Below are 14,151 nucleotides of genomic sequence, written 5' to 3'. Positions count from 1 at the left end.
CATGGGGAGATCACCAGGTAAAACCGTGGAAGCCTCCCAGTGGGTTCCCGGTGGGAGGACGGGAAGGTGGGGTCCTTCCTTGATGGCCGACCAATGGCCCTGGAGAGGCCCCTGGTGGGAATGGCTGCCCCGTGGCTCCAACTCTGCCACTGGAGGGTTGATCTTTCTGATTTGCAAGGCCTGCATACCTGGCCTCGGCAGAGTAAAAACAAAACTTACCTGGCTTTCAAGAGAACCTCAACACGGAGGTGCCCTCTTCTTTCTGCAGCCATTACTATCTGTGTCATTGCTGAGGCTGCCGAGCAGCTGGCTCTCTGATTGGCCTGGCAGCTCTGAGAGACGGGCCATCATTCTCAATTGGACTGCAGTCCTGGTGGTGGCCTTTTAACTGGCTGCTGCCAGTAAAATCCCATCCAGGATCCTGCCATCCGTTTGCCTGGGCTCGGGACATGCTTTTAGTCCTGGCAGCAGGACAACCTGGGATTTGGTAAGATTCTGGCCTCGGTTTCATTGGCATGGCTGGCTCTTAGCGAGCCTTGCCCAGTTGCGAATCAAAATGGCATTGGGTCCGAATTGCATCCCAACTAAGACTCTGCCTTTTACATGTTAGTGAAGCAGGAGCCTTTTCCGAAACAAAAAACTGTGTGGTTAAAAAACGGTTGGCAGGTGATAAACACAGCAGTAAGCGTGCAACTCCCATTTTAAACACCCGTTAAGTGGGTAGGGTTAAAACAGCCATTTAATATTTCCACAAAGACAAAAAATGAAAGAAATGTGATGATCATGCTTGCATAAATTCCTTTATCAACATAAACCTCAGCAGCTGAAACCACACAATAGAAGCCCAGTTCCACTGGAGCAGAGGTAACCTGTATCCAAACAAGCATTTGCCCATTATATCCTGATGTCACAGCCTTCTGCAAGCAATGCTCTGTTATTATTTGCCATGATGCACTTTGATATCATTAATATTGTTGGTTTTGCTGTTTGAATTTGATGGGTCTCTTCTCAGTGCTGCTCCTTAATTGACAGAAGCATCCAAAAACCATCAATGTGGGAAAAGTGCTGAGAACAGATGTGCCAGTCCCTCCAAATTAAAGCAATCAAATACAGCATAAAAAGTATAATGGGTCCCAGCTCTTGACTTTTGCCATAGTGGGCAAGCTATATATTGCATTCTGGGGAGCCACCTGCTAGCAATGAGGTACAAAGTCTAAGTGTTAAGGAAGTCATTTCAGGCATTTAGTGCTGCTCTGCACTAGAGTGTTATTCCTCTGATATTTACATTGGGTAGCAATGCTGTGAATATAACTTAATCAATACGGAATGTTGTAGCCTGCTTTGTGTGATATAAACACGAAAAAAAAATCCAAATAAAGACATCCAGTTTGTGCCCGATATTATTAATGAGGCCCATTCCCAGCCTCAAAAAGAAAGGTATTAAATATGATGAAGACAATAATCCAGGAACAGTACTTTCCGATACACCAGAGAACAGGACAAAAGGGTACAAAATTCAGGATTGTGCAATGCAAATTTAGGACAAATGTGAGGAAGGATTTCTTTACACAGAGGGTGTTTAACTGCAGGAACAGGTTGTCAGGGAGAGTGTTTGAGGCCAGGACACTAAACTCATTTAAGAAGCAGCCAGATGCTGTAATGGGAAGACAGTGATAGGATGGCAGGCTGAAACATTTACAACCATCTTCAGCCAGAAATGCCGAGTGAGTGATTCATCTTGGCCTCCTCCTGGATGCCAACCTGCAGCCAATTTGGTTCACTCCATGTAATTTTAAGAAATGGCTGAGTGCACTGGATACAGGAAAGGCTATGGGCCCCGACAACATCCCACACTGAAGACTTGTGCTCCAGAATTAGTTGCGCCCTTAGCCAAGCTGTTCTAGTACAGCGACAACAATGGCATCTTCCCGACAATGTGTAAAATTGCCCATTGTTCTGCCGTCAAAAAGCAGGACAAATCCATCCTGGCCAATTACTGCCCCAATAGCCTACTCTCAATCATCAGTAAAGTGATGGAAGGTGTCGTCGACAGTGCTATCGATCGGCACTTACTCAACAGTAACTTGCTCATCGATATTCAGTTTGGATTCCACCAGGACCAGTGGACTCCAGACCTCATTATAGCTTGGGTTCAAACATGAACAAAAGAGCTGAATTCCATGGTGAGGTGAGAGTGACTGCCCTTAATATCAAGGCAGCATTTGACCGTGTGGCATCAAGGAGTACTAGTAAAATTGAACTCAATGGGAATCGGGGGGAAACACTCCACTGGTGGGAGTCATTTTTAGCACAAAAGAAAATGGTTGTGGTTGTTGGAGGTCAATCGTCTGAGCTCCAGGACATCACTGCAGGGGTTCCTCAGGGTAGTGTCCTAGGCCCAACCATCTTCAGCTGCTTCATCAATGACCTTCCTTCCATCATAAGGTGTGAAGTAGGGATGTTCGCTGATGATTGCATACTGTTTAGTCCCATTTGCAACTCCTCAGATACTGAAGCAGTCCATGTCTGCATGTAGCAAGACCTGAACAACATTCAGGCTTGGGCTGATAAGTGACAAGTAACATTTGCACCACACAAGTACCAGGCAATGACCATCTCCAATAAGAGAGAATCTAACCATCACCCCTTGACATTCAATGGCTGCTCCGGACCCAAGACCATCAATCTATTTCCACTTTTGCTCTTTCTCTTTAATTTCTTCTTTCTTTATCTCTCCTAGACTATCCTCTATTGTCTCACCTCTTTTCACTTCTCTCCTCTCAGGTACTCTGCCCTCTCAGTTCCCTACTTTAATCCTTCAGCACTCCTCGACCTTCCTGCTCTTTTGTTGCCATCCAAGGCTTGATCCCCTCTTAGATAAGACTACAGATTCCTTCTGTGCCTCTGTTGGCATCCTCCAGTGTGCTCATTGAGGCACTTGGTGATAGTTATTATAAGCAGCAATCCCAATTGCCCCATCCCACTCTGTAGTCGACCTTTTCGTCCAGTGCGCCCACTGGGGGCTAATCTTGCCAATCTTCTTCCTGTCCAATTCACCTCTGCCACTGGTGAACCTGTGGACTCTGCCAGCGGATCAGTTCTCATCACCTCTCCACGCATCTCCCTCCAGAATATCCATTCGCTTGTGATCATTCATGATTTTATTATGGATGATTGCAATGACATCATGATCTTAACGGAAACCTGGCTGAGGGGTGATGACATTTTGTCACTTAGTGAAGCCTCCCTGCCTTGCTATATATTCCACCACGATGGTGGTGTGGCACTTATCACCAGATCATACCTTCAACTGACCCCCTACTCGTCTGGCACTTTCTCTTTCAAACATCTCACCTTGTTCCACCCCCTCACTTCTCATTCAAAATCCTCATTCTCTACCACCCTCACAAGTACAATAAAAATTTTATCACCAAGATATCTTCACTGCTTTTCTCGCTCTGCCTCTGCGCCAAACAACTTTTCATCCTCGGTGATTTCAATTTCCATCTCAACTCATCATGTTCTCTCTCCCCTGGGTTTATTGCCCTCTTATCCTCCCTAAATCTCTCCCTCCATGTAGATGCCCCAACCCATATTTACAGCCACCCTCTCAACCTTGCCATCTTATGTCGTCTTGCTAGTCCCAACATATCAATTACAGATAAGGCCATTTCTGATCACTTCATTATATCACTCTCCACCCACATCCCCCTTCCATGGCCCAACCCTACCTCATTCTGTATTCCTCCCTGGAAGAATCTATCCCTCAATTCACTTATAACTGCACTTTCAAAATCCCAACTGTCTAGCATTTGGCCCTCCGTTCGCCAAAACATTTCTGCAGCGACTGATTTGCTCAACTGTACCCTCACTTCAACCTTTGATGCTCTAGTCCCCAATAAAAAGATCAGTTTCTCTCACCCTGGCCATTCCCCCTGGTACGACCCTCATCCCCGCTCCCTTAAATCCAAGGGACACAGACTTGAAAGGACAACTGGTTTATCTATTCACTGCCAGATCTAGCTGGACCACTTAAAATACTATCAGGTCCTGCTGTTATCTGCTAAAACTGCTCGCTATTCCAGGATCAGCTTGGAATGCAAAGATAACCCTTAGCTTCTTTTCTCTACTGCAAAAAGTCTTCTTAAACCCCTTTCCCCTGTCCCCTTTACCCTCACTTCCAACAATAAATGCGAGGAGCTCATGGACTTCTTTGTCACAAAGATCAAGATCATCCCATCAGCTGCCTCTTCTGTGTCCCTCCCCTCCACTCGCCTACCGGGGCAAACTTCCTGAAATGCTCCAGCTGCCCTAACTCTGAACTCACATCTGTCTCTAGTTTTTCTCCTATCTCCCCTCATGCCCTCTCTCTCATTTTCTCCATGAGACCCACCTCTTGTTCCCTCAATCCTATTCCCACTAAACTGCTGATCACCCAACTTCCCCTCCTTGTCCACATGTTAGCCGATATTGTAAATGGTTCTCTTTCTTCGGGATGGATTTTAAGAACCCGCCTCCCTTCTTGGTGGTGAGCTCAAACAATGTCGGCCCGCAAGCTAAAGAGCCGCTGCGATCTCCCGCGTGGTGGCTCATTTAAATAGCTGGGGCAGCCCACCCAATCATGTGGAGGGGGTGGGCTGTCTGTTACCGGCAATGGCGTCAGCTGCCTGTGCACAAACGCTGGCGCCATTTTTAAGGGGCAGCCAGCCCTGCCGGCAAGTTTGTATTTTTAAAGTGACCTCCCCCCAAAATTTACAAAATAAAATTGCAACGCCGTTTTCCAACCCCCTGATAACAATGACATTAATTATGTGCCCTTTCCCCCCAAAACACCTACCTTTTAAATCTGACCACCCCCACCCCGCACAAAGTTTAAAGTTCACCCCTTCCCACCATTCTCTACACACATTACATTTATTTGATCCCGTTTCGCCGCACCCCCCGCCCCGCCCCGCGCTGGAAAACCTAACTCCTCCCCCTCCCCACCAACGTCATGCCAGCCTTCCCCAGACAGTGAATTGAAGGCATGGGAGTGCCAGCCACTGCACCGAGGATCGCAGCGGGCCTGGAAGATTGTGGTTAAGTTCATTTAAATTTATTCATGTCATTGATTTAAATATTGAAATTGAGGTCACGTCACCCAGCGTTTGGAGGACCACCGCAGAAGATCACTGCCGCCAGGAGGATTGGGCCGGGCCCTCTGTCAGCCTCTGCCACAACCATCTTCTGCCGCCCGCCACCCCCCCCACTCCACCAACGTCGCAAAGCCCGACATCATGGACTTGGTAAAATCCAATACTTCAGGTTTTGTCCCTCTCTCATTTAAATCTGCCGTTATCACCCCTTTCCTCAAAAAAAACAACCCTTGACCCCACCACCCTTGCAAACTACCACCTCATCTCCAACCTCCCTTTACTCTCCAGGGTCCTTGAATGTGTTGTCACCTCCCAAATCCATTCTTATCTTTTCCAGAACTCCACGTTTGAATCCCTCCAATCAAGTTTCCTCCCCGTCACAGTACTGAAACAACTCTTATCATAGTCACAAATTACATCCTATGTGACTGTGACAAAGGTAAACGTTCCCTCCTCGTCCTTCTCGACCTGTCTCAGCCTTTGACACAGTGGATCACACCATCCTCCTCCAATGCCTTTCCATTGTTGTCCAGCTGAGTGGGACTGCTCTTGGGACTGGTTCTGTTCTTATCTGTCTAATTGTATCCAGAGAATCATTTGCAATGGCTTCTCTCCTGCTCCCGCACCGTTACCTCTGGTATTTCCCGAGGATCTATCCTTGGCCCCTCCTTTTTCTCATCTAAATGCTGCTCCTCGATGACATCATCCGAAAGCACGGCATTAATTTTCACATGTATGCTGCTGACACTCAGCTGTGCCTCACCACGACTTCTCTCAACTCCTCCACTCTCTCTAAATTATCAGACTGCTTATCCAACATCCAGAACTGGATGAGCAGAAACTTCCTCCAAATAAATATTCGGAAGACTGAAGCCATTGTTTTTGATCCCCGTTCCAAATTCCATTTCTGATATCCAATTCAATTCCTCTCCCTGGCAACAGTCTGAGATTAATCCCATTTTTCACAACCTTTTGTCACATTTGACCCTGAGATGAGCTTCCAACCTCATATTCAGCCATCATTGTGACCACCTATTTTTATCTCCGTAATATCGCCCGACTTCGCACCTGTCTCAACTCATCTGCTGCTGAAACCCTCATTCATGCCTTCGTTACCTGTAGACCTAACTATTCCAATGTACTCCTGGCTGGTCTCCCACATTCTACTCTATGTAAACTTGAGGTCATCCAAAACTTTACTGCCCGTGTCTTAACTTACACCAGGTTTCATTCTCCTATCACCCCTGTTCTCGCTGACCTACATTGGCTCCCAGACAAGAAATGTATTGGTTTTAAAATTTTCACCCTTGTTTTCAAATCCCTCCATGACCTCGCCCCTCCCTATCCCTGTAATCTCCTCCAGTCACACACTGCAGATATTTGCACTCCTCTAATTCTAGCCTCTTGTCTATCCATGATTTTAATTGCTCCACCATTGGTGGCCACGCCTTCAGTTGCCTAGGCCCTAAGCTCAGGAATACCTTCCCTATACCTCTCCACCTCATTTTCCTCCTTTAAGACACTCCTTAAAATCTACCTCTTTGACCAAGCTTTTGGTCATCTGACCTTATATCTCCTTTTGTAGCTTGGTGTCATACTTTGTTTTATAATACTTCCGTAAAGTGCCTTGGAACTTTTTATTATGTTAAAGATGCTATATAAGTACGTTGTTGTTATCATCACTGAATCCCACACTATCAACATGCTGGAGGTTACCATTGACCAGAAACTCTGGCTACAAGAGCAGGACAGAGGCTAGGAATTCTGTGGTGAGTAACTCACCTCCTGTCTCCCCAATGCCTGTCCACCGTCTACCAGGCACAAGTCAGGAGTGTGATGGAATACTCTGCACTTGCCTGGATGAGTGCAGTTCCAACTACACTCAAGAAACTGGACACCATCTAGAACAAAGCAGTCTGCTTGATCAGCACCCCATCCACCATCTTAAACTTTCACTCACTCCATCACTGATGCACAGTTGCAGCAGTATGTACCATATACAAGATGCACTAAGGCTCCTTCTTCAGCATCTTGTAAACCCGTGACCATTAACAGCTAGAAGAACAAGGGCAGCAGATGCATGGGAACACCATCACTTGCAATTTTCCCTCCAAGTTGCACACCATCCTGATTTGGAACTATATCACTGTTCCTTCACTGCCACTGAGTCAAAATCCTCTCCCTAACAGCACTGTGGGTGTACCTACACCACATGGACTGCAGCGGTTCAAGAAGGCGGCTCACCACCCCCTTGTCAAGGGAAATTTGGAATTGGCAACAAATGCTGGTTTTGCCAGCGATGTTCACATCCCATGAATGACTAAAAAGAAATGGGTTATAGGGCCATCTTCACCTGGGCCTATATTGTAATTTAAAAGGCTACAAAGACGCCTCCTACTGGCAAAGTTATTGGCCTCCAATTTTCATCCTTTATCTCTTAATCTTTACCTCTCTCAAAGTGAATGGCTCATATTTATGCTGTTCTTTGGTTCTTGGCAGTGCTCTAATACTTTATCCAAAAGGCCATTTTACCTGTGTGAGCTTAGCCAGTATCAACAGGCTTTATGCCTGTGGGAACTTCAGAGTAAGGCTGATTTTGCCCTCGTCCAATTTCCATATTCATGTATTTTCCACCAGGAGTTCCTGGAAGATGATCAGGAATGAGAATCCTAACAGATTTTTTCCCCTTTCTCTAGCTGAGAAACACAGATGCCAAATCTGGCACTCCACACTGTTCAGGCTCAGCTTAGGCTCAGAACAGCAGGGTGTTGCTTTCCTCCAATAAATCAGTGCTACAGAAGGACATTTTCTTTTTGAACAGGAGTGCATTGAACACAGGGAATTGCCAATCATTTTTAATATTGTTTATTGTTACAATAATTCTGTATAATATAATTTCTCCCTCACTGTCTCAGCCTCGATCTCCACAGATCTGGAGAAAATAAAGCACTGATCAGGATGTTGCAAATGAAAGAAATTAAGATTTAGAGCTGCAATTGAAAATTGTGACCTCCAGAGGGGAAATAATTAAAGGAAAATGAAGTAATCATCTATAAAAGCTTGAAAGTCTCAAAAAATCTTTTGAAGAGCTATGTTGAAGGTAGTTCTTTTTGTGTTACTAATTTTTGTTCCATAGTTACTTTAGATGGACACAGTTCTATTAGATCTCAAGTGTTGTTGCATGGACAAAACTCGCTCTGGTTGCTGTTGTGAACTGTACAGTGAGAGAATCATTAATGCATTCCTGCACTTTTTGTAGTAATTTATTGTACTGCTTGCTCCTCATCTCCTGCTTTGTATGTTATGCTGCTTCAGAAACACTTTCTTCCTGCATTGGTAGGGGCAGCCGGGAGATATGAATCAGGTCTGTCAAATCTCATTCATTGGGAGTAAACATCAGTCATTTTGTTTAAGAAACAGACTGATTTTGATTTATATCACTCTGAAAGAATTAGCACAGCTTAAATGAGTTTGCAATCTGTGTGCACTAATACTGATCATAAACTTTGCACTTTAACAATTTCCTGACTTTGACAGGACTATGTAAATCCAGTACTGTGACCACAATACCCATGCTGGAGTGGGCCACAAGGATCCTTAGCAGATTAGACTGATTTATGCTGCAATTACACTTCACCTACTGGTGCAGTAGTTAACAACATTTCAATAGTAGTCTGAGCAGGGAACTGTGGTTATATTACCCACTCACATAGGTGTGGCATGGATAAGTTCAAACACATGCACAGAGTGAAGCCTCCCAGCTTCTGTTCAAGTTAGTTTCTGTGGATTGAGAACTGAGGACACAGTGAACGAATTGTCAGTCAATGGAAGGTGAAAGGTGGCTGCTGTATCACTACAGTTTTCAAAAAGTTTTTATCAAAGGGAAGTTAAAAGGTGTACTTAGCAATTACTGCATTTATTTCACTACTGTTGGGAAATGAAATGATTCAGGCTAGCAGTCCACTCCAGCAGCTTTGCACTGGCATGTTGACATTGAATCTGCACCAAATACTCACAATAAATGCAATATAACTAAGTAGATAATTTGCTAGACTGTCGCTGGGGGAGCAACACTCCAAACACATTGTGGAGATTCTTAAGGAAATTAATTTTGAAACTGGTAAAGACGTACGAACATATGTAATAGGAGCAGGAGTAGGCCACTCGGCCCCTCGAGCCTGCTCCACCATTCAATAAGTTCATGGCTGGACTGATTACTCCACATTTCCACCTACCCCCGATAACCTTCCACCCCCTTGCTTATCAAGACTCTATCTGCCTCTGCCTTAAAAATATTCAAAGACTCTGCTTCCACCGCCTTTTGAGGAAGAGAATTCCAAAGACTCACAACCCTCTGCGAGAAAAAATTTCCTCTCATCTCTGTCTTAAATGGATGACCCCTAGTTCTAGATTTTCCCACAAGGAGAAACATCCTTTCCACATCCACCCTTTCAAGACTCCTCAGGATCTTATACGTTTCAATCAAGTCGTCTCTTACTCTTCCAAATTCCAGCAGATACAAGTCTAACTTGTCCAATCTTTCCTTGTAAGACAGCCCGCCCATTCCAGATATTAGTCTTGTAAATCTTCTCTGTACTGCCTCCAATGCATTTACATCCTTCCTTAAATAAGGAGACCAGTACTGTACACAGTACTCCAGATGTGGTCACACCAATGCCCTGTATAGCTGAAGCATAACTTCCCTACTTTTGTATTCAATTCCCATCATGATAAATGATAATAATTCTATTAGCTTTCCTAATTCGGTGCTGTACCTGCATACTAACCTTTTGCAATTCATGCACTACGGCACCCAGATCCCTCTGCATCTCAGAGATCTGCAATCTCTCACCATTTAGATAATATGCATCTTTTTTGTTCTTCCTGCTGAAGTGGACAATTTCCCACTTTCCCACATTATACTCCATTTGCCAGGTCTTTGCCCACTCACTTAACCTATCTATATCCCGTTGCAGCCTCGTTATGTCCTCTTCACAAGTTACTTTCCTACCTATCTTTGTGTCATCAGCAAATTTAGCAACCATACCTTCGGTCCCTTCGTCTAAGTCATTTATATAAATTGTAAAAAGTTGAGGCTCCAGCGCAGATCCCCGTGGCACACCACTCGTTACATCTTGCCAACCAGAAAATGACCCATTTATGCCTACTCTCTATTTCTGTTAGCTAGCCAATCTTCTATGCATGCCAATATGTTACCCCCTACACCATGAGCTTTTATTTTCTGCAAGAACCAATAACAGAAGGGAAAATAAGGTGCAGTAAGCCATATAACCATTTGGCCGTTGGCAGCTAAAATTCCTGGATAACTGAATATCAAGCAATTCATTAAAAAGTGAGAAAATTGCCCACATAAAGAAAAAAATAAGGCCGCATTCTGTATGATTATGTTGAATGGGAGAAATCAGATACATTATTTATAGATAATAGATACAACAGTTCGACATTGGAAAAACTAGGACCTATAGGAGCCCTTGGGGAATACCACAGCTTTTTATATCATAATAGATGGAAATCCAAGAATTTCCAGCTGAATTCTTGTATAATTTTCTTTAATTCGCACTAAATAAGGCAGCATTACCTCATAGTAAAATATGCACTGGCTCTGTTTTTCATGTGTCAGAAACAGTGAAATTGTTTGTTCTGTATGAATGTATTTATTGTATTTATTAAGAAAGTCAAGAGTGTTCTCAAAGCACCTTGGCATATTTCTGTTCAGATTGGTTTGACAGCTGCAATAACAAAGGGTTGCATCCCCATGACCCCTCACACATCCACACACATGCATGAACATATATGCGCACACATGTGCTTTATATGGTTCTGAAATGAAGTTTTAGTTAAGACAAATGAGGACTGACTATTATAGTAATAAATGGTGGTAATATATAGATAATCTATACAGTTTTAAAAATAATATATGCCAAATCGAAATGAAGAATGCTCAATAATAGAAATATAAAATGTTTCTAAATTTACAAAATTCCTCATAGTAGTGGTGATATTGGCTTGGATTTTGTGGTCAGTGGCAAAGCACGGCCCTCGCCAATGACCTTGAGAAAAGCTGCCACAAAGACCAAACCATCTCTATGGTGTGGATTTCCCCTCTCCCAAGGTCATTTTGAATCTGGCACCAAGTCAAGGGGATCTTCAGGTGTTCAGCAACAGTGATATCATCAAGTTGTGTAAGAAGACAATCACATTGAAGTATTCTTGTGGACAGCAAAACAAGACCAAGGCTTTTGATAAGGTCCCGCATGGGATCCAGGGCAATTTGGCAAATTGGATCCAAAATTGGCTTAGTGGCAGGAGGCAGAGGGTGATGGTCGAAGGTTGTTTTTGCGATTGGAAGCCTGTGACCAGTGGTGTACCACAGGGAACGGTGCTGGGATCCTTGCTGTTTGTAATGTACATTAATGATTTAGACATGAATATAGGAGGTATGAACAGTAAGTTCGCAGATGACACGAAAATTGGTGGTGTCGTAAATAACGAGGAGGAAAGCCTTAGATTACAGGACGATATAGATGGGCTGGTAAGATGGGCAGAGCAGTGGCAAATGGAATTTAATCCTGAGAAGTGTGAGGTGATGCATTTTGGGAGGACTAACAAGGCAAGGGAATATACAATGGATGGTAGGATCCTAGGAAGTACAGAGGGTCAGAGGGACCTTGGTGTACTTGTCCATAGATCACTGAATGCAGCAGCGCAGGCAGATAAGGTGGTTAGGAAGGCATATGGGATACTTGCCTTTATTAGACGAGGCATAGAATATAAGAGCAGGGAGGTTATGATGGAGCTGTATAAAACATTAGTTAGGCCACAGCTGGATTACTGTTTAGAGTTCTGGTTGCCACACTATAGGAAGGATGTGATTGTACTGGAGAGGGTGCAGAGGAGATTCACCAGGATGTTTCCTGGGCTGGGGCATTTCAGCTATGAAGAGAGACTGGATAGGCTAGGGTTGTTTTCCTTAGAGCAGAGAAGGCTGAGGAGGGACCTGATTGAGGCATACAAAATTATGAGGGGCATAGATAGGGTAGATAGGAAGAAACCTTTTTCCTTAGCAGAGGTGTCAATAACCAGGGGACATAGATTTAAGGTAAGGGGCAGGAGGTTTAGAGGGGATTTGAAGAAAGGTTTTTTCACCCAGAGGGTGGTTGGAATCTGGAATACACTGCCTGAAGGGGTGGTAGAGGCAGGAACCCTCACAACATTTAATAAGTATTTAGATGAGCACTTGAAACGCCATAGCATACAATGCTGCATGCTTAGTGCTGGAAAATGGGATTAGAATAGATAGGTGCTTGATGGCCGGCACAGACACGATGGGCCAAAGGGCCTGTTTCTGTGCTGTATAACTCTATGATTCTAAGAAGTAAGAACCACTGAAATTTTCATTTTTAATTGGTTGGGGACGGTTTAAACTTAATTGGCAGGGGGATGGGACCAGCATTTCGGAGTAGAAAAGAGGAAGAAGGTGCATAATGTGAAAGTGTTGGGCAGTACTAGAGAAGGGAGTAGTTCCATATCAGATATGAGTAGACTGAGAAAGGCTATGAGGAAAGCAAAGACAGGAAGGATGACAATACATGTATGCAAACGCATAAAGTGTGGTGAATAAGGTTGGTGAGCTACAAGCACAAATAGCAAAATGGGAATATGATATAGTGGCAATAACGGAAACGTGGCTTAATAATGGTGAGGACTGGGTGCTTAATATACGAGGATATAAAGTGTTTAGAAAAGATACAGAAGGAAAAAAGGATGGCATTACTGATTAGGGAAGACATGGTATTGTTGGAAAGAGGGGATGTCCTTAAGGGAGCAAGGGCAGAATCCATTTGTTAGGAGTTGAGAAGCAAAAAGGTTGTTGTCACCCTACAAGGGGTATTCTATACACCTTCAAATAGTGAGAGAGGGATAGAGGAAAAAATCTTTAGGGAAATCACCATGATGTGAAAGAAAGTGGTTTATTGGGGGACTTTAATTACCCAAATATCGATTGGGATAGTTTTAGAGTAAAGGGAAAGGATGGGAGGAATTTCTGGATTGTGTTTAGGAGAACTTCCTTGATCAGTATGTTCTCAGCCCAATGAGAAAGGAGGCAATGCTGGATCTGGTGGCGGGGAAATGAGGTGGGCCAAGTGGACCAAGTGTCTGTGGGGGAGCACTTGGGGAAGAGTGATCATCATATCATAAGGTTTAGACCAGAAATGCAGAAAAGCAAGGAACGATATAAGATAGAATGGCTAGATTGGAAGAGGATTAATTTCAATACGATGAGAAGGATAAAATGGAACCAAAGACTGACAGGAAAAATTGTAATGGAAAAATGGATTATCTTTAAGGAAGAGATGCTTCAGGTATAGACTGGGTACATTCCAACAATGGTAAAGGGAAGGGAAACCAAAGACAGAGCTCCTTGGATGATGAAGGAGTTAGAGATTATGATGAAACAAAAAAAGAGGGTGTATGATGCATGTGAACTCATCAAGTAAGAACCAGGCCAAATACAATAAGTTGAGAGGGGAGATGAAGCAGAAAATAAGACTAGAAAAGAGAGAATATGATAATAGAATGGCAGTCAATATAAAAGGGAACCCAAAAATCTTCTACTGGTATGTAAATAGTAAGCGGGTAGTAAGAGGTGGAGTGAGGCCTATTAGGCAAAAAAAGGGTAATATATGCTTAGAGGTACAGGGCAAGGTTGATATGCTTAATGAGTACTTTGTATCACTGTTTACCAAGGAAGAGGAATCTGACAAAATATTGGTAGAAGTGGAGGGAGGAGAGGCAATGGATAAGGTAAAAATTGAAATGGAGGAGGTAATGGAAAAGTTGGTCAAGTTACCTGGTCTGGATGGCTACTAGCATCCCAGGTTACTAAAGGAATTGGGGGTGAAGATAACGGAAGGACTTGCCATAATCTTCCAGTCTTCCTTGGATATGGGGCAGGTGCCAGAGGATTGGAGAGTGGCAAAGGTGACACCCTTAT

At 43.8% G+C, this 14,151-nt stretch overlaps 1 pseudogene; it reads left to right on the top strand.

Annotated features, from left to right (window-relative positions):
• Window positions 1–1,934: 1,934 nt before the first annotated feature.
• On the top strand, window positions 1,935–12,937 carry LOC137369832 (uncharacterized; annotated as a pseudogene).
• Window positions 12,938–14,151: the final 1,214 nt, after the last annotated feature.

This window comes from Heterodontus francisci, chromosome 1 (assembly GCF_036365525.1).
Source record: "Heterodontus francisci isolate sHetFra1 chromosome 1, sHetFra1.hap1, whole genome shotgun sequence".
NCBI lineage: Eukaryota > Metazoa > Chordata > Chondrichthyes > Heterodontiformes > Heterodontidae > Heterodontus > Heterodontus francisci.
The sequence above is the reverse complement of the archived record's forward strand: the minus strand, read 5'-3'. Positions and strand labels throughout refer to the sequence as shown.